Here is a 20802-nt window from a genome sequence, read left to right as displayed (position 1 = left end):
TCAATTGACCTACAATTATTTGTTTGATTATGGAAGGCAGGCACCAGTCCTCCTACCATATTATGGGATGCAGCTAGGGGATGGGTGTTGGACTGGGCACCCCTCGTATTTTACATGCCCCCGACAAAAACATGCCCGCTGGGGACATGAAATCCAGTCCCTTATTTTAAATTAAACTATACTAAACAACAAACATACATACATTGAGTCATTTCTTAGAGTTCAGCATGTCCATTTTCTCTAAATACTGATATAGTCTTTGAGATGTGATGATCACTGATAATGGCATTGGATTTGGATTTGTTTGTTGTCACGTGTACCGAGGTACAGTGAAAAATATTCGTCTGCGAGCAGCTGAATCAGATCTACAAACTTCAGGCTGTGGTTGTGCATGATGAGCTTGGTAAGGCAGATGATCAACACTGCAGTAACTCATTGAAAGAGGAAATGTAGCCTCATAATCATTGTCCTCAAAATGTCCTGGTCTGCTCGCTATCAAGCATTTCACGTTCAATTTGTATTGTCATCCAACAGATCAGCATTATTAACGAATAACCATGTCATCTGCTTTGGGCCTGATAGAGATGATGCAAGCTTGTGGTCATGATTTGGTTGTTTATAATAATAATCTTTATTGCCACAAGTAAGCTTACATTAACACGGCAATGAAGTTACTGTGAAAAACCCCTAGTCGGCACACTCCGGCACCTGCTCGGGTACACAGAGGGATAATTCAGAATGTCCACATTACCTAATAGCACGTCTTTCGGGACTTGTGGGAGGAAACCGGAGCACCCGGAGGAAACCCACACAGACATGGGGAGAACGTGCAGACTCCGTACAGACAGTGACCCAAGGTGGGAATCGAATCTGGGACCCTAGTGTTGTGAAACCATAGTGCTCACCACTATGCTACCGTACTGCCCAATGTGATGTGAACCCAATCCCCAACTTCAAATCGTGCTTTCCTTGCATGTGTTTACTTATTGAGCAGGTTTTGCTTTACCTTGTTGCTTTGTGATTTCTTCCACTTTCGCTCTGACACAGTCATGCTGGCTTAAGGATGGTCAGCGTGCGGCAGCACAGTGGCGCAGTGGTTGGCACTGCTGCCTCGCGACTCCGAGGTCCCAGGTTCGATTCAGACTCCAGGGATGCTGTCTGTGTGGAGTTTGCACATTCTCCCCGTGTTTGTGTGGATTTCGCCCCCACAACTCAAAGATGTGCAGGGTAGGTGGATTGCCACGCTTAATTGCCCCTTAATTGGAAAAAATGAATTGGGTACTCTAAATTTAAAAAGGATGGACAGCAGCACATGGAATTATGGCCAATCTTACATCCAGTCATAAGTTCAGCTGCTATTCTTCTGGTAAAATAGATTGATATGTACGAAGTAGGGTATGGACGGATTGTTTGAATATTTTCCCGTCCAAAATGTTAGCTCTCAGACTGCCCTTGTTCATCTTGTTGAATTGTTCAACAGCATCAGTCGATTGCAGGTTACACTGCGGTGTCAGGTGCTGGTGAATTTTGTACCTTTCAAAGATCTTCGTGAACCGACTGGAAACAAACAGTGATTCTGTCTGTAGTGACAGTCTCCAGCAAACCTAATTTTGTAAATACATTGTCTAAAATGTCAATGCCTGAAGTGGTGGTTGCGGAATATAGTGTAGCAATTTCCAGCCATTTGCTATGTAGATCATGAATAATAAGCAAAAATATTGATTGCTAGGGCCATTTGCACTTTTCCAAAAATATCTACTTGGAGTTGTTGCCATGGTTTTGTTGGCCATGGGGCCAGTTGTAGAGGTACAGGGCATGATTTAATAGATTATTCAGTGGGTGTACATGCTACACAGTTTCTAATGAGCTCTTCTATGCAGCGATCTATTGCTGGCCACCAGACTGTTTCACATGATTGTTGTTTCATCTTAACATCACCCTGATATCCTTCAAGGATACACATTGCATCAGAGCTTTCTGGACATCAGGGAGTGGAACCCCTTCTTGTTAATGAAGGGCACTCCATGATGCCCCGGTACCGGCATGCAAGGCAACATGCATGCCATCAATTACCCCCGGACCTGGGGCACCCCGGCAATGGCGGAAATCCTATAGCCCAGGCATCTTGGTGGGTTTGATCCAGCTCAAAGTTGATATAGTCTACTGCCTAGACATACAGGGCATCTGTGACCTCACAGTTGCATTTATGGGCTGCAGTTTTGGAAATACCGCACAAGTTCCCAGTGGAGTCCTGGAATGATCCGGTTGCAGGGCTGCGCTGGCCTTCACAGCCATCGGGAGCCGGTGTCCTCCTCCTCCACAGGGTGAAAATTCCATCAGGACATTGCACAGGTGCCACACTGTCTCTTTGAGACAGAGTTTCCTGCAGCACACACTGTCCATCATCTCCTCGAAAGACCAGCGACGCCTGTACATCTTGGGGCCAGCATCGTCATTTTTGCCTTCTCCGGCACCCGAGAATCAGAGAATCCTGCCCCACGTGTTGACGCCAACGCAGAATTTGTGGACTTTTACAATATCAAAACTGCCGCCACGCTGGACCAATTCTGCTACTGTTGAGGGGCTAGCACCGGTGCCACGTGAAACACAATCGCGTCTAATAAAAAACGGTGCCAGAATTGCGATTGACACTCAGGAGGCTGACAACCTGCAGCCGCACATACACATCTCATTCCCCACACACACTGATGGACCATCAATAATTGATGAAGCGAGTTACAGAACTAAATTGTGGCTTTAATATACTGAGATGTGTGCATGCCTGCTGCTGATCCCTCAGTGAGGGAAGGGCCACAGATTAGCCAACTATATACAAAGCCCGAGGGGCTGAGCCACAGGCGGAGCCAACAGAAACAATAACTACAACAGTAAGTAACAATGGAACAAACAATAACAGTGAACATATATATACAGCAGTAAGTAACAGTGGAACGTGGTTCACCACATTCACCCCCTGTTAAAAAAAAAGTTCAGCAGGGGTGAAGTGGACTCACAGATTGAGTTTGACAGGAGCTTTAACCTTCCGCCATGATCGCCTCAGTCCCGGCTGTGATGTGGGCACGGGTGTCGAGACCTTCGACTCCGGGAGTGTGTTGTCTTCTTCTTCATCCCGATGAGCCGACGGAGAGGGAGACGGTGTAGGGGCGGGGGTGGTGGTAATGGTCACTGGGGAAGTTGCCGGTGCCAAGTCCCGAGGCAGCCGAGTGGTGGTGATGGTGGTAGATGGTGTAGGGGTGGGCGTGTTGGTGATAGTCGCTGGGGAACCTGCGGGTGCCAAGTCCCTGAGGGAGACTGTGTCCTGCCACCCGTCATGGTGTGCCATGTAGGCATACTGTGGATTTGCATGGAGGAGCAGAACCCTCTCGACCAGGGGATCTGACTTATGGCTCCTCGCATGCTTCTGGAGGAGGACGGGCCCTGGGACTGTCAGCCAGGACGGGAGCGAGACCCCTGAGGTGGGCTTCTCAGCGAAGACGAACAAATGTTCGTGAGAGGTCTCGTTGGTGGCAGTACACAGAAATCGGTACTGAGGCGTTCAAAGGGGTGGGAGGCCTTCACCAGGTGAGTCAGGCCGATAGAAGTGTGGTTTGCACTCCGCACAGACTTGGCAGTGCCTGGTCATGGTCCTGACCTCCTCGGTGGAGTAAGGCAGGTTGCGGGCCTTGATGATATGGAGGAGCCGGTTGACCCCCGGGAGACAGAGGTCATCGTGGAGGGTACGAAGTTTGTCTACTTGTACACTGGCACATGTACCGTCGGATAGGGCATCTGGAGGCTCATTGAGTTTCCCAGGCCGATACAAGATGTCGTAGTTATAGGTGGAGAGTTCAATCCTCCACCTCAAGATCTTGTTGTTCTTGATCTTGCCCCGCTGTGTGTTATTGAACATGAAGGCAACCGACCGTTGGTCAGTGAGGAGAGTGAATCGCCTGCCGGCCAGGTAATGCCTCCAATGTTGCACAGCTTCCACAATGGCTTCTGCTTCCTTTTCGACAGAGGAGTGCCGAATTTCGGAGGCATGGAGGATACGGGAGAAGAAAGCCATGGGCCTGCCTGTGTGGTTGAGGGTAGCGGCCAGGGCAAAGTCAGACGCATCATTCTCCACCTGGAACGGGATGGACTCGTCTACTGCGTGCATCGTAGCCTTGGCAATATCTGCCTTGATATGGTTGAAGGCCAGGCAGGCCTCAGTCGTCAGGGGAAAATGGTGGATTTGATAAGTGAGCGGGCCTTGTCCGCATAATTGGGGACCCATTGGCATAATAGGAGAAAAACCCCAGGCATCTCTTCAGGGCCTTGGGGCAGTGGGGGAGGGGAAGTTGCAGAAGGGGGCACATGCAGTCGGGGTCGGGCCCTAGGACTCCGTTTTCCACAACGTAGCCAAGGATGGCTAGGCAAATTGTCCGGATAACACATTTCTCCTTATTATAGGTTAAATTAAGGAGCTGGGCAGTGTGGAGGAATTTGTGGCGGTTAGCGTTGTAGTCCTGCTGGTCATGGCCACAGATGGTGACATTATCCAGATACGGGAACATGGCCCGCAGCCCGTACTGGTCAACCATTCGGTCCATCACTCGCTGGAAGACCGAGACCCCATTGGTGACGCCGAATGGGACCCGGAGAAAGTTGTAGAGGGGGCCATCTGCCTCGAGGACAGTGTACTGGCGGAACTCCGGGCGGATAGGAAGCTGGTGGTACAAGGACTTCAGGTTTACTGTGGAGAAGACCCTGTACTGCGCAATCTGGTTGACCATGTCAGATATGCGGGGAAGAGGGTACGCATTGAGCTGCGTGTACTGGTTGATCGTCTGACTGTAGTCGACCACCATCCGGTGTTTCTCACCAGTCCTGACGACCACCACTTGAGCTCTCCAGGGGCTGTTACTAGCCTTAATGATCCCTTCCCGCAGGAGTCGCTGGACCTCCAACCTGATAAAGGCCTTGTCCCGCACACTGTATCGTCTGCTCCTGGTGGCGACGGGCTTACAGTCGGAGGTGAGGTTAGCGAAGAGCGAGGGAGGGGCGACCTTAAAGGTCGCGAGGCCACAGACGGTGAGAGGGGGCAGGGGTCCACCGAACTTCAAAGTTAGGCTTTGGAGGTTACAGTGGAAGTCCAGTCCTAGTAACAGGGCAGCGCAGAGGTGGGGGAGAACGTAGAGTTTGAAGTTAGCGTACTCCACGCCCTGTACTGCAAAGTTTGTGACACAGTAGCCCCGGACCTGAACGGAGTGTGATCCGGAAGCCAGGGAGATAGTCTGGGACGCAGGAAAAATCCGAGGGGAGCAGCGCCTTAGCGTATTCGGATGAATGAAGCTATCCGTGCTCCCAGAGTCGAACAGACAGGTCAGCTTGTGCCCATTGACCTGGACGGCCATCATGGGGTTCTTGAGGTGATGGGGCCGGGACTGGTCGAGCGTGACGGAGCTGAGCTGTGGAAGATGGCTGGTCTGGTCGGTGGTAGCGGGATGGTCCCAAGATGGCAGCCTCCATGAGTCGCTTGTGGCAGGCAGCGTCGAAGATGGCGGGCAAAATGAGGGCAATCACTTGCCGCACGAGGCGGATGACTCGTCAGAAGGGACGGTCCCGGCAGGCAAGATGCCACACTGCGGGACCTGTGAGCTTCAAGTCAGGCCTGGCAGACTTTGGGTCGAGAAGCTTGAGGTCGGGCCTGACAGACCTTGGCAAAGTACCCCTTCTTACCGCACTCATTGCTGGTCGCGTTCCGAGCAGGACAACGCTGTCTGGAGTGCTGGCCCTGGCCGCAGAAGTAGCAGTACGGACCCCCGGAGTTGGCGGGCTGCCGCGCGGCACAGGCTCGTGACACGTTCGGGCTGGGTGATGGCCGCGCCTCTGACGTCCACGAGGGTGCCGCGTGGTCAGACGCAAAGGCATCCATGTCCTGGAACGCTACTTCCAAAGAGCTAGAGAGCTGCACAGTGTCCTTGAGGTCAAGGGTACCCCCTTCGAGCAAGCGTTGTCGGATATAATTAGACCGGACTTCGGCCACATAGACGTCCCTGATTAGGATTTCAGAGTGCTGAACCGCTGTAACTGCCTGGCAGTTACAATTTCAGGCGAGTACTCGCAGGTCACGCAGGAATTCAGCCAGTGATTCACCAGGGCGCTGACGCCTCGTGACAAGGAAATGTCGAGCGAACACCTCATTCACTGCCCTCACAAACTGTCCTTTTAGCAGTGCGATTGCCTCTGCGTATGAGGCCCTGTCTCTGATCAGCAGAAAAATTTTGGGGCTCACCTGGGCGTTGAGGAGACGCACCTTGTGTACCTCGGTGACAGCGTCGGTCGATGAGTCGAGGTAAGCCATGAAACAGCTTAGCCAGTGCTCGAAGATCGCAGTGGCATCGGCTGCCTGCGGGTCAAGTTCAAGTCAGTCATGCTTAAGAGCAGCATCCATTGTAATATCTCAGTGTATTAAATTGATGGGCCATTAATAATAGACAAAGCGAGTTATAGAACTAAATTTTGGCTTTAATACACTGAGATGTGTGCCTGCCTGCTGCTGATCCCTCACTGGGGGCAGGGCCACAGATCAGCCAACTATATACAAAGCCCGAGGGGCGGAGCCACAGGCGGAGCCAACAGAAGCAACATCAACAATACCAGTAAGTAACAATGGAACAAATAATAACAGTGAGTATATATAAACAGCAGTGAGTAACAGTGGAATGTGGTTCACCACACACACCATCCCTTCCAACAAGATGGTGGCAAGGAGAGCAGCTCCACCTTTCACCTACTCCGAACTGGAGACCCTCCTGGACGCGGTGGAGGAGAGGCAGATGGCCCTGTACCCCAGCCCGGGAAGAAGGCTGCAGCTGTTGCCGTTCATCGTGCATGGGTGCAGGTGGCAGTGGCGGTCCGCGCCATCAGCAACACCATGCGGACCGGCCAGCAGTGCCAGAAGAAACTGCACAACCTCCTCAGGGCTTCCAGGGTGAATCGGCAACATTTAGCGGCCTCCCGTTCCTGCCTGGGCCCCATGTCCTGCCCATTCTCGCCCTCCCCTACATCCTCCTCGTCAGATGAGGCCTGGCGTGCCTCATCCTCCAGCACATCACCTCTCTGCTGTGCGATGTTGTTGAGGACGCAGCAGGCTGCCACGATGCAGACGACACTCTCAGCGTCATACTAGAGGGCCCCTCCAGAGTGGTCAATATACCTGAACTGCATCTTCAGGAGGCTGAAGCACTGCTCGATCATGTTCCTGGTTGCTGCATGGGTGTCGTTCTAGTGGGTCTTGACGTCAGTCTGTGGCCGAGATAGGCATCATCTGCCACGACCACAATGGATAATCACTGTCGCCCAGGAGGCGCCACTATCAGCCTGGGGTGCATCTCGAACATGTCAAGAATAGAATGTCAAGAGTGTGCCAGGATGAAGGCGTCCTGCATACTGCCCGGGTATCAGACGCAGACTTGTGCAGTGATATCATGGTTGTGTTGTAATTCACTGACTAACCACTAAGTGCCTCACTAGTATATGAGTGAATGTTAGTCAGCTGACCTCTCAGATACTGGCTGGAGGAAGTAAAAGAGGGAGCTTGCATGTGCATGACTTTGCTGTTGTTCATCTGTTGTCTTGCATATGGTTTACCACCAGTTCGTGTTAATAAATTGTTTATAACTTTAACTAGAAGTGCTCTTGTAATAAATCACGGCATCCAACAAGAGCATTACAATGTGTATGATGTGCCACTGATGATCACATATCAGCTGTACATTCATCGAGTGGAACCCCTTTCGATGTACGTACAGTGGCATGTCATCTGCAGGCGCTTGTAGAGGGACATGCATACTGTCGATCACCCCCTGGACCCGGGGCATCTTGGCAATGGCACTGAACCCCGCTGCCGAGCATCCTGGTGGGCTCTGTCCACATTGAAATCGATGTATTGTGCTGCCAGGGCATATAGCGTCTCTACGACGGCAGGAATGTACCTGTGCACCCAGGTCTGTGAGATCCCGGACAGGTCCCCACTCAGTACCTGGAAGAACCCTGTGGCGTAAAAATTCAGGGCAACCATCACCTTGAAAGCCACCGGGAGCAGGTGTCCTCCCCCAACCCCAGCGGTGGCAGGTATGCCATCATCTGTCAGATATATCACACTGCCTCTGTGCTCAGCTGGAGATTTCAACAGCATGCCCGGTCTGGCAGGTCCTCGAATGACAGACAATGTCGGTACACGTGAGGCCTCATGTGGCGCCTCGCCCCGTCGTCCTCCTCAACCTGTTCAGCGGCTGGCTCTCCAAGCTAGGCGACGGCCACCTGTCCCTCTGCAGCATGCTCCGCTGCTGCACACTCCGCTGCTGTAGCTTCCTCGTCCTCCTCGAACATCTCCCGCTCGTACAGTCGCAGGGCATCCCCTAGGGCTACAGTAACAAGCTAGAAGGGGCATTGGTGATTGAATTCCAATATCCATTGTCTGCAGAAGGTGAAAGGCCGACACGTTAGCATGGTGTAAACCCCGTGCCCAACCAGGTCCACTGGACTCATTGAGGCCGTAGTTGGCACAGCGGGCTCTGCCCCTGCATGTCCCCCCCAATCCCTGCATGCCTGGTGGGCGGCACCTTGGGGGGCTCTCGCCCTGGCGCCTGTCTCTGATGCCAGGGGTACCATTGGCTGGCACTGCCCTTGCCACGAGTATGCACCATTGCGCCCTTAGGGGTACTGTGGGTGTTGCCCTAGGTGGGCTGCTGATGGGTGGCGGCTGGGTGGGGGAGGTGTGGCAGGGGGTGGTGTTCAGTTATGGGGGTGCCCATATGGCTGGAGTCACTGTGCAGAAAAAGGGGCCAAGGTGGGTGGTCAGTGGGTCCCTAGCACGATGGCCGCTGTAATGACGGCCCAGTCACTGCCCCAGTCCCGTGGGGGGGGGGGGGGGGGGGGGGGGGGGTGTAATCCCAGTCACTCGGCCTGTTCCTCCATCACCGCCCCCCGAACTCTGGCCCTGACAGGGCCCCTCCATCCCAGCCAGCCCGACCAGTGACTGGCCCGACAGCCCAGTCGCTCCTCTCTGTGTCCTACCTCCCGTCACTGCATCATTAGCCACCACATTGGTTTCACAATTTTTAAAAACACAAGTGAACCGCGCCATCGGGAACTCGGCCCATCAGAGGAGGAGAATACCGGGTCAGGCCCGCTAATGATATGCAAACGGTGTTTACTGTATATTCATTCTGATACGCATTGACGCCGCTCTCGAGATGACGGAGAATCGCAAATTCACGTCAAATCGGCGCATGCCACGATTTTGGCCTCGAACCTATTCTCCGCCCAATTGCGTTTCGCGAATCTGGCGTTGGCAAACGGTGAATCCTGCCCCATATGTTTTTTGTTAGCCACAGCCCTGAGCTTTCAGTGATATTTCAAGTCCACACCTCATCTCATGAAAGATCCCCCATCTTACTACATCACAGTCCACACACTTAAATGCAGCATGTACCGTACTCCTAAACAATAGGGACAGTCTTTCAACAATGACTACAACTTGAATTTAGCACCTATATTGCAACAAAGCATTCCGAGTTGCTTTACAGAAGCATTATAGACACGATTTGGAACTCCATCCTAAAGCTATATCCCCCATCAATGGAGGTTTGCTCATAATCCAAATCCTGTTATAGATCAGCTTGTATCTTTTTTGCCTTCCTCTGACACCAGTCTGTGTATTACAGCTTTGTGTTGCCATAATCGCTCCTCCACTGCAAATTGAGCCAATACAAACTCTCTCCTCCTCTTTCTGAGATCTTGTACCGTTTACATCTCACAGTTTACATGTATGTATATATATATATAAAATATTTTTATTGGGTTCCACCTTTTATGTTACATATTTCAGCTAAATTATAGTTGTGGTGAATTATATGCCTTGTAATTCACACTGTATTGCCTTGCATGTATTGTGTCCTTGTGGGCTCTGTATATGAGCCGTTGCACGGCTCTGCCCATAGGGGGAGATGAGGAGTTTGTACTGGGCTCCGCCCATGGCTCCTCCCACTAACCGGAAGTATAAAGTACTGCAACCGTAAGCCTGCTCTCAGTTCCTCTGGTCGCAGGCTGGCTTAGTTGTAAGACAATTAAAACCACAGTTTACTTCCAATCGTGTGTCTAGTGAATTGATGGTCACATCAATTTAATAGTCTTAGAAAACTTGAAGAAACCTACTATGGAATCAGCCCTCAAACCTGACCGACTAGAACTCGACCCGCAGGCTGCAGAGGCGAAGGAAATCTTTCTACACTGGCTCAGATGTTTCAAGGCCTACCTGGCTGAATCAAGCACTTCCGAAACTACAGAGGAGCAGAAACTCAGCCTACTGCACGCAAGGGTGAGCCATCATATCTCCACGCAACTTAACTGTGCCACCTCATATACAGAGGCCCTGGCCATGCTCGACCGAATGTACGTGCGGCCCATCAACGAGGTCTATGCGCGGCACATTTTCACGACCCACCGCCAGCGCCCTGCGGAGTCGCTGGAAGACTTTCTGTGCGATTTAAAAGCCCTAGCTCGGGACTGCAATTTTCAGGCTGTAACAGCCGCCCAGCATATGTAACTCGCTGTCCGTGATGTATACGTGGCAGGGCTAAGGTCCAACTATGTGCGCCAACGATTGCTTGAGATAGGGGCCCAGAACTTGGAGGACACTGTAGAGTTAGCTACAACCATGGAGGTCTTGTTCCGCAGTCTGACCTCGTTCCCCGCGGACCAAGCAACCCCATCATGGGCCCCCAACCAGCAACTGCGCCAGGCCTGCGCCGCGCGGCCACCCACTCACTATGCAGCACCTGCATGCCATTTTTGTGGGCAGCCCCAACACCCACGGCAGCACTGCCCGGCCCGCAACGCGACCTGCAGCAGCTGCGGTCGCAAAGGACACTATGCCCGGGTATGCCTAGCAAAGTTGAAAACTCCAAACTCCCCCGCAGTCCAGAGCACTCGCCTCCCAAACTCACAGGCCCGCAGGCCCCGTAATGCTGCAGCGTGTATGCCGACTCCGCCCCCACCCGACATGTGCGACTCATGGGGGCCGCCATCTTGGCAACCCTCCTCCACGCGGCCGGCCACGTGCGACTCATGGGGGCCGCCATCTTGGATGGCATCTTCCTCGCCGCCCGCCACGTGCGATCCACGGGGGCGGCCATCTTGGGCTCCATCCTCTCCAGCCTCCGAACCTCATCTCGAAGACTACGACCTCAGCGGACAGTCATCACGGGGCTACTCCAGCACAGCTGATCGAGCCGCCGACTACCCGCAACTCAGCGCTGTCACGTTGGACCAGTCGCGTCCGAATCACCTCCAGAACTCGATGATGACCATTAAAATCAACGGGTACAGGACACCGTGCCTCTTCGACTCCGGGAGCACCGAGAGCTTCGTACACCCTGAACTGGTAAGACGCTGTTTGCTCCCTATCTACCCTGCATGGCAAACTATCTCCCTCGCCTCGGGCTCACACTCTGTTCACATACAAGGGCGCACCGTCGCGATCCTTATGATTCAGGGCGCCAGCTACTCTAATTTCCAGCTGTACGTACTCCCGAACTCTGCGCTCCACTCTTACTGGGACTCGACTTCCAGTGTAATCTCAAGAGCCTCACACTCAGCTTCGGCGGACCCCTACCTCCACTGTGCGTGCGTTTCCTCCGGGTGCTCCGGTTTCCTCCCACAGTCCAAAGATGTGCGGGTTAGGTGGACTGGCCATGATAAATTGCCCTTAGTGTCCAAAATTGCCCTTAGTGTTGGGTGGGGTTACTGGGTAATGGGAATAGGGTGGGTGGGGGTGTTGACCTTGGGTAGGGTGCTCTTTCCAAGAGCCGGTGCAGACTCGATGGGCCGAATGGCCTCCATCTGCACTGTAAATTCTATGATTCTATGACTCACTATCTGCAGTCTATCGACGCTAAATATCGACCCCCTCCACTCTTTGCTAACCTCACTGCAAACCCGGAACCACTCGCAGCAGGCGGTATAGCCTGCAGGACAGGGTGTTTATCAGAACCGAGGTCCAGAGGCTCCTACGCGAGGGAGTCAGAGAGGCCAGTAACAGCCCCTGGAGAGCCCAGGTGGTGGTCGTCAACCCCGGAGAAAAATTCTGAATGGTAGTGGACTATAGCCAAACCATTAACCGGTTCACGCTCCTCGATGAGTACCCCCTCCCCAGGATTGCAGACATGGTTAATCAGATCACCCAGTACCGCATCTTCTCCACGGTGGATCTGAAGTCTGCATACCACCAGCTCCCAATCCGCCCGGAAGACCGCCACTACACGGCGTTCGAGGCAGATGGCCGCCTCTTCTATTTCCTCCGGGTTCCCTTTGGCGTCACGAATGGGGTCTCGGTGTTCCAACGAGCGATGGACCGAATGGTGGACCAGTACGGGCTGCGGGCCACGTTTCCGTACTTGGATAACTTCACCATCTGCGGCCATGATCAGCAAGACCACGACGCCAACCTCCACCGATTTCTCCGAACTGCCCAGAAACTTAACCTCACTTATAACACGGAGAAATGCATTTTCCGCACGACCAGGCTCGCCATCCTCGGCTATGTCGTGGAAAACGGAGTCCTGGGCCCCGACCCGGACCGTATGCGCCCCCTCTTACAACTCCCTCTCCTTCATTGTCTCAGGGCCCTCAAGAGGTGCCAGGATTTTTCTCTTATTATGCCCAGTGGGTCCCTCAGTATGCGGACAAAGCCCGCCCACTATTTAAGGCCACACTCTTTCCTCTGTCAGCTGAGGCCCACCAGGCCTTCAACTGCATCAAGGAGGACATCGCCAAAGCAGCCATGCGGGAGGTGGATGAATCCGTCCCCTTCCAGGTGGAAAGCGAAGCCTCAGCGGTCACTCTCGCAGCCACTCTGAATCAGGCAGGGAGACCAGTCGCCTTTTTCTCCCAAACCCTCTCCGCTTCGGAACTTTGACACTCCTCGGTCGAAAAAGACCAAGCCATCATGGAAGCCATACGACACTGGAGGCACTACCTCGCAGGTAGGAGGCTCACCCTCATCACCGACCAAAGATCGGTTGCCTTCATGTTTGACAATTCGCAAAGGGGCAAAATTAAAAATGATAAAATCCTGCGGTGGAGGATCGAACTCTCCACCTACAATTACGATATTATGTTTCGACTGGGGAAGCTCAACGAGCCCCCAGATGCCCTGTCCCGCAGCACGTGCGCCAGCGTGCAAGACGACCGCCTGAAAGCTATCCACAATTACCTCTGCCACCCAGGGGTCACCCGGCTCGCCCACTACGTCAAAGCCCGAAATCTGCCTTTCTCCACCGAGGAGGTAAATGCCATCACCAGGGATTGCCCGATCTGCGCGGAGTGCAAACCGCACTTCTATAGACCAGACAAGGCCCACCTGGTAAAGGCATCCCGGCCCTTTGAACGCCTGAGCATTGATTTCAAAGGGCCACTCCCCTCGACCAATCGAAATGTGTACTTACTGAACGTCATCGATGAGTTCTCCCGCTTCTCGTTTGCCATCCCGTGCCCCGATATGACCTCCCACACAGTCATCAGAGCCCTGCACAGTATCTTCACCCTGTTCGGTTTCCCCAGCTACGTACACAGCGACAGGGGTTCGTCCTTTATGAGTGACGAGCTGCGTCAGTACCTGCTCGACAAGGGCATCGCCTCGAGCAGGACTACCAGCTACAACCCCAGGGGGAACAGGCAGATGGAGAGGGAGAACGCGACGGTCTGGAAGACCATCCTACTGACCCTCCGGTCCAGGAATCTCCCGACCACCCACTGGCAGGAGGTCCTCCCCGACACGCTCCATGCTATTAGGTCCCTCCTAAGCACCGCCACCAACCAGACCCCTCACGAACGACTATTTGTTTTTTCTAGGGGCACTACCATGGGGGTTTCGCTCCCAGCCTGGTTGAGGATACCGGGCACGGTTCTCCTCCAGAAGCACGTCCGGGCACACAAAACTGATCCGCTCGTAGAAAGAGTGCTTCTACTCCATTCGAACTCCCAATACGCTTTCATTGAATACCCCGACGGCCGTCAGGACACTGTTTCCCTCCGGGACCTGGCGCCTGCAGGATCCAACTCCACCACCACTACTGCCGAGGTACCCCCCACACTACACCCCACCCAACCCCCCACGCCCTGCGCCCCCGCACCTATAGGTTCACTGCCCATGCTCTGAGCCCCCGCGCCTATAAATTTCCTGCACCCCCCCCCGTCGCCCGTTGCACCGGTCAGGTATGAAGCTCGGACCGAATCACCCCCTGAGTCCACCATCGTACCCTCACCAACCGCCACCACCCAGCCACCCGAAGAGGCTGCAACCCCGGTGCTCCGCCGATCCCAAAGACAACTCGGCCACCGGACCGGCTCAATTTGTAGACCCGTCACCCCCGCCGGACTTGATTTTTTTTAAAGGGGGTGAATGTGGTAAATTATATGCCTCGTAATTCACACTGTATTGCCTTGAGTGTATTGTGTCCTTGTGGGCTCTGTATGTGAGCCGTTTTGCGGCTCTCCCCATAGGGGGAGATGAGGAGTTTGTACTGGGCTCCATCCTTGGCTCCGCCCATGGCTCCTCCCACTAACCAGAAGTATAAAGTACCGCAGCCGTAAGCCTGCTCTCAGTTCCTCTGGTCGCAGGCTGGCTTAGTTGTTAGAGTATTAAAACCATAGTTTACTTCCAATCGTGTGTCTAGTGAATTGATGGTCACATCACAAGTGTCATACCCACAAATAGTATCTTACAAAAGCAATCAAGGGAAAATTAGAATTACAAAAGAGAGATAGACCAAAGAGCGAGAAAGACAAAACTCAAACGATCGAGGATTATTGTCCATATTTACGTCTGCCAGTCCCTAACTGTCAGCTTGGCTGGCAGGGATGGGAGTGCTGTTATAGCAAGGGGTCAGAGGGATGTCTCTATGCAGGAGCTCTCCTCTATCCTTATCCTTACCCATTCTGCTTCCGGCTCCCTTACCCATTCCCTCACTCTTTCTGCTGTGGCCGTCCAGTCGTAGTAGTATTGCAGCTTTGAGAGGGCCAGGCCTCCCATGCTCCTTTTTCTTTGCAGGACTTTTGGGGGATCCTTGGATTCTTTCTCCCCCTCCCTCCCCCAACACACACAAATGCCATAATCATTTTGTCTGCCATGTTAAAAAAGGCCTTGAGGATGTAGATCGGTATAGATCTGAACAGGAAGAGGAACCTGAGCAGTATGTTCATCTTGATCATCTGCACCCTCCCCACATGGGAATGTGGGAGCCTGTCTCACCTCTGCAGGACTTGTCAGATTCCATTTATGGATCTGTGTCCAGTCGTGGGCAATTTGGTTCTCCAGGCAGCAGAATTTGTTTTGGGCATGTTTATGCGACAATCCGTACAGTTCTGACCATTTCCCTTGCGGGTTCACCAGGAAGATTTAACTTTTGCTCAGGTTGGATTTGTAGCCCGAGAAAGCTCCAAACTCTTCAAGGAGCATCATGACTCCCTCCATGCAGCTTTGAAGGTCCGAGACGTAAAGGAGCAGGTCATCCGCATAGAGCGAGACTCTGTGCCTTCTGCTCCTTCTCTGGATGCTCTTCCAATTTTTTGCCGTTCTGAGAGTGGTCGCCAGTGGCTCGATTGCCAGGGCAAATAGGAGCAGGAAGAGCAGGCATCCCTGCCTTGTGCACCTGTGCAGCTGGAAGTATTTCGAGTTGGTGGTGTTAGCCCGCACATCCACCATGGAAACGCTGTACAGAGGTTTAATCCAAACGGTGAACCATGCTTCAAGTCAAACCGCTCCAGTACTTCGACGGGGTAGTTTCACTCGACTCTGTCAAAGGACTTTTCTGCGTCCAGGGAGATGATCACCTCTGGTGTTCACTCCCAGGATGAGCTCATTATCTCGTTGAGCAGGCGCCTGATTTTCGATGTTAGCTGCCTATCCTTAACAAAGCCCATCTGGTCCTCTGCAACCACCTCTGGTACGCAGTTCTCCAGTTGCCTGGCCAAAATCTTGGCCAGTATTTTTGCATCTATGTTGTGCAGCAAGATGGGTCTGTAGGACCCACATTCGATCGAGTCTTTGTCTTTCTTGGTGAGATTGAGGCTTGTGCTAGCGTTGGAGGCAGAGTGCCCCTTTCTAGTGAGTCTGTGAACATATCCCGCAAGTGCGGAGCCAAGCTGCCGATATATTTTTATAGAGGTCAGGCGGGAATCCATCTGTTCACGGTGCCTTCCCTGCATGCATGGAGTTAATGCTCTTCATGACTTCTTCCAGTTCCAATGGTGCTTCCAGCCCCTGTTTTCTATCCTCCCCCTCATCTGGTATGTCCAGTCCGTTGAGGAACTGCTTCACCCTAGAGTCCCCTTTGGGGGCTCGGAGGTGTTTAGCCACTGTAAAAGGCCTTGAATGCTTTGTTGAGCTTTTCTGGCTCAGCTACTAGTCTTCCATTGTTGTCCTGAATCTGTGCTATTTCCCTTGCGGCTGCCTGCTTTCTCAGCTGGTGAGCCAGCAGGCGGCTGGCTTTGTCTCGGTGTTCGTAAAAGGTCCCCCTGTGTCTGATGGATTTGGTGCACTGCCTTCCTAGTGGACAGTAGGTCAAAGTCCATTTGTAGCTTTTTCCTCTCCACCAGAAGCACTATGGGGTAGACCAGTTGATGTCTAGCAACTCTCTCCTGCCTGTCTCTGCGTGCTTTCTAAGCGTTAATCTCACCTTGATCACAGCCTTCAGTGCCTCCCAGAATGTGGAGGATGAGATCTCCCCAGTCTGATTATTGTGGCCTGTGATATTTTCTCACAAAAAAAGCCTTGTCGGCAAGGAGGGCTGTGCCCAATCTCCTTGGGGGGAGCGGTGGGCATGGCCCTTCACCATCCTTGCATCCATGTAGTGTGGAACCCGGTTGGAGATTCCGATCGCGATCGCGAACTCTTTCTCCCCTGGGTGTGTGAACCTCCACGGTCCACTGCCCCATCTGCTCCATAAATGTGCTTAGTTCTTTCACCATGTTTGAGGTGTTCCCTGATTTGGGGTTTGGTCTGTCCATCCGTGGTTCCTGTACAGTTAAATTCCCTTCTATGATTAGTCAGTGCGTGTCTACTTCGAGAACATCTGCCATGGTCTTCTTTATAACCTCGTCCCAGTTGGGAGTGTATACATTAACAAGGACCACTGGTGGGACTTCCGGTGACGGCGGGCGGGAGGCAGCCACACACTGTAGGGCTCCCACTTGGGAATAGAAATGTTGGGGTTTTAACGCCCAGTCCTAGGGGCAAAGGAGACTGAAAAAGCTGTAAGAAGGCACAGGGAGGAGAAATGTCCAAGCTTGGGGAAAAAATAGCCGTGAAAGTCCGCCGGTGAGTGGAAAAGTCAGCGCAGGAATTGTAAGGAAAGCGGAGGCTGGAGCACCAGCGGAGGCCGCATCGCTCACAGCAGAAGAAATGACCAAAGTGATTGTTGTGGAACTTGAAAAACAGTTCGCAAAGCACATGGAAGCGATGAAGAAGGAGATGGGGGCGATATTGAAAGTGCTGGCGGAGGGGGCGATTGCCCCGGTGAGGGCGGCGGTATGAAGCGCAGTGGCGGAGGTGCAGGAGCAAGGTGAGACACTGAAGGAAGTGGAAGAGGTATTATCGCAGCACAGTGAGCAACTCACCTCGATGGGGAAGGAGTTGCGGTAGGTGGCAGAGCTCAACAAGGGTCTGCGAGCCAAAATGGAAGACCTGGAAAACAGATCCAGGCAGCAGAATCTGAGGATCATGGGTCTGCCCGAAGGGGTGGAAGGCCCGACGCCGACGGAGTATTTTGCCACGATGTTGGCGGAGCCATTGGGGGAGGGGGGCGACCCCTCTCAATACGAACTGGATCGGGCTCATCGGTCGTGGAGGCCTATACCAAAGGTGAGTGAGCCGCCAAGCGTAGTAACTGTTTCCGTAAGTACAGCGTGAAGGAGAAAGCCTGTGCTGGGCAAAGCAGAAGCGGGTGGTGCAGTGGGCTGGAGCTGGTATACGCATATACCAGGACTTTACGGTGGAGCTGGCGAGGAGGCGGGCTGCCTTCAGCCAGGTGAAGAAGGCACTGTACATCAGCAAGGTGCAGTGCGGCATAGTATATCCAGCTAAGTTGAGGGTGACCTACAAATCCAAGGACTTTTATTTTGGGACGGCAGAAGCGGCGGAGGAGTTTGTGAAGGCAGAAGGACTGTGGCAGAATTGAGAAATGGGACTGAGGGTGGATTGTGTACCGATGTGGCCTCATGTAACTTTATTCTTTCACTGTGTTGGTGAATGTACTAAATTAGTCGACGCTGTATATTTGAACAAGGGAAGAGTTGGGACTTTCATTTGCAATGAGGGTTCTTTGGGCCTTGGGTGTGTATGCTGGGCTTGTGTGCTAAAGGGGATTGCCTAGGACCCGTGCAAGGGGGAAGGAGACCTGGGTGGGGGCCTCCATGTTGGCCGGTTTAAGGGACCAGTGAACGGGAGTGAGATGGGGAGAGGGGCTGCGGCCATCGGAGCCTGGTAGAACAGGTTTCGGTGAGTCTAGCCGGGGTGAAAAGTTGGAGGAAGGAACCGAGGTTGGGGGGAGGAGTTTACAAGAGGACGTGGAGGGGAGGAGTCTGGGAGGGGGGTGGGGGTTGTCTACAATTCATGGGTGCCATTCACGGTACTCTTTCGGGGATTGGATGGCATTGAATATTGGGGGGGTTGGGGGGGTGGACTATATGTGTCAACAGTGACCAGGGGCAATTCCTAATTCCTTTTTCTTTTTTCCTCCTTGGGAAGTTTAGTTTTATTTGATGCTTATATTGTCAGGTGGGTTGTTGTTTGGGGTGGTAGGAGGATGGCATCATTGTTGTTGGTAGGGGGATTGACATTGTAATCGTTACCGTTTACTGTTTGTTGGTGGGGGATATATTCTGAAGAAAATGTGAAAATGGAGAATAAAAATATTTTTCAAAAAAACCAAGGATCACTGGTGCCCCATCCAAGACACCGCTGACCATGACATGCCGTCCCCCTGGGTTGGCAACCATCCTTGTCGTGGTAAATGCTGTCCTCTTATTAAGCAGCATGGCTACCCCCCTGGCTCTTGTCCCACAGCAAGAATGGTACATCTGTCACACCCAGCCCTTTCTTACCTGCAGTCGGTCATACTCCCTCAGGTGTGTGTCTTGGAGGAAGACTATGTTGGCTTTCTTACTTTTCAGCTGGGCAAAGACTGTGGATCTTTTCACTGGGCCGTTGAGTCCCGTGACATTCCAGGTGACTATTCTGATGGGCGTTTTTCTTCCCACCTTAACCCCCCCCCCCCCCCCCCCCCCCCACTGCGGGATCAACCATACTTATCTTGAGGGTGCACCCCTGCACTCCGGGGTTTCCCCTTGTTTGGGGACCCTCTAAAGTGGCTGTCTGCAGTGTCATTTTGCTTTTTGCCATGTGCGGCCTGTTTTTAGCCAGCACAGAGCCCTCCCCCCTTGCCCCTTTGTTCCCCCACGGTGTAGTTCCCCCCCCCCCCCCGGCTTTCTCCCTCCCCGTCTATTCCCCCTAACTGTCCCCCGTCAGTAGTGCATATCAGCCCCTGTCGCCAGGCTCTCTCTCCCCAGTACGAGATGGGTTGTGACCCCCCCTCCCTCACTCGTACCTCCTGGCGTTAGCTTTCCCACTCGCCGCCTCCTGGAGTCGGTCTAAGCCTACCCTTCGCCCGCTACTAATCTGTTCCTCTTCCTCCTCCTCACCCTCTCCTGCGCTCTGCTGCCCTCTCCCCTTATTTCTGCATTTTGGCTCCCAGGTTCAGAACGAGGTGGTACAGTCCCACGCAAATTGTCTTTTAGTGTTTAATCTCTCTGGGTGTCCTTTTCACCATTGCCTTTGCTGCTGCCTTTCCAGCCCGTTCCCTTGGACGAATTTGTCTGCGTTCACAGGGGTTGTAAAGTAATGCTCCCTGTTCTGGAACGTGACCCATAGTTTGGCTGGGTACAGAATCCCAAGTTTCACCCCGCTTTTGTGCAGGGCCACCTTTGCTCTGTTGAATTCTGTCCGGCCCTTAGCCAGGTCAGCCCCAATGCCCTGATAAATCCAAATCTGGTGTCCTTCCCAGTTGCAGGTCCTTGTCCGTCTGGCCCAGCGTAGGATTCTTTCCTCGTCCTGATGTATCTTAGCAATAATGGCTCTTGGCTGCACCCCGGCCCTGGGTTTCAGCCGGAGTGACCTGTGGGCTTTGTCTATCTCAGGTGGGTTCAGGAAGCTGTCCCTTCCCACCAGGTTTTCCAGCATCTGGGCCATATAATCTGTGGGATTCCTGCCTTCGTTTCCCTCCGGCAGGCCCACATTCCTCAGATTTTGGTGCTGCAACCGGTTCTCCTGGTCCTCTATCTTCCCCTTTAGGCTTCCCTGTGTCACCATCAATCTTGCTATCTCCATCTCTCGGGCGACGATCCAGTCGCTCTGAACTGTTGAAGGCCTTTCCAGTTCTCTGATGGTGTTCCCCTGGGCCTCCAGCGACCAAGGCCTCTGTGAAGGGTATCAGGGGTTATGGGGAGAAGGCAGGAGAATGGGGATGAGAAAATATCAGCCATGATTGAATGCAGAGCAGACTCGATGGGCCAAATGGCCTACTTCTGCTCCTATGTCTTATGGTCTTCTAGACCGCCCCCGACTGCTACTTTTGTGTCAACCTTGAAGTCTTCTTTGAGCTCCTTTAGCTCCTTGGTGAGGAACTTCTTCCACCACCCTCCAGCGAGGGTGAGCTGTGTGCAAGGCTTGTTAGTCCCTCTCATTTGGGTGTGGTCGAC

General features: G+C 53.1%; 1 protein-coding gene across 5 annotated transcripts in view; it reads left to right on the top strand.

The window, feature by feature from the left end:
- The window catches only part of LOC119978064 (protein ELFN1-like), a 427227-nt gene that overhangs the window by 390395 nt on the left and 16030 nt on the right, over positions 1-20802 (top strand). The window lies entirely within an intron of this gene.

This window comes from Scyliorhinus canicula, chromosome 15 (assembly GCF_902713615.1).
Source record: "Scyliorhinus canicula chromosome 15, sScyCan1.1, whole genome shotgun sequence".
NCBI classification, from domain to species: Eukaryota; Metazoa; Chordata; class Chondrichthyes; order Carcharhiniformes; family Scyliorhinidae; genus Scyliorhinus; species Scyliorhinus canicula.
Note: the sequence above shows the minus strand (reverse complement) of the source record. Positions and strands in the feature narration are given on the sequence as shown.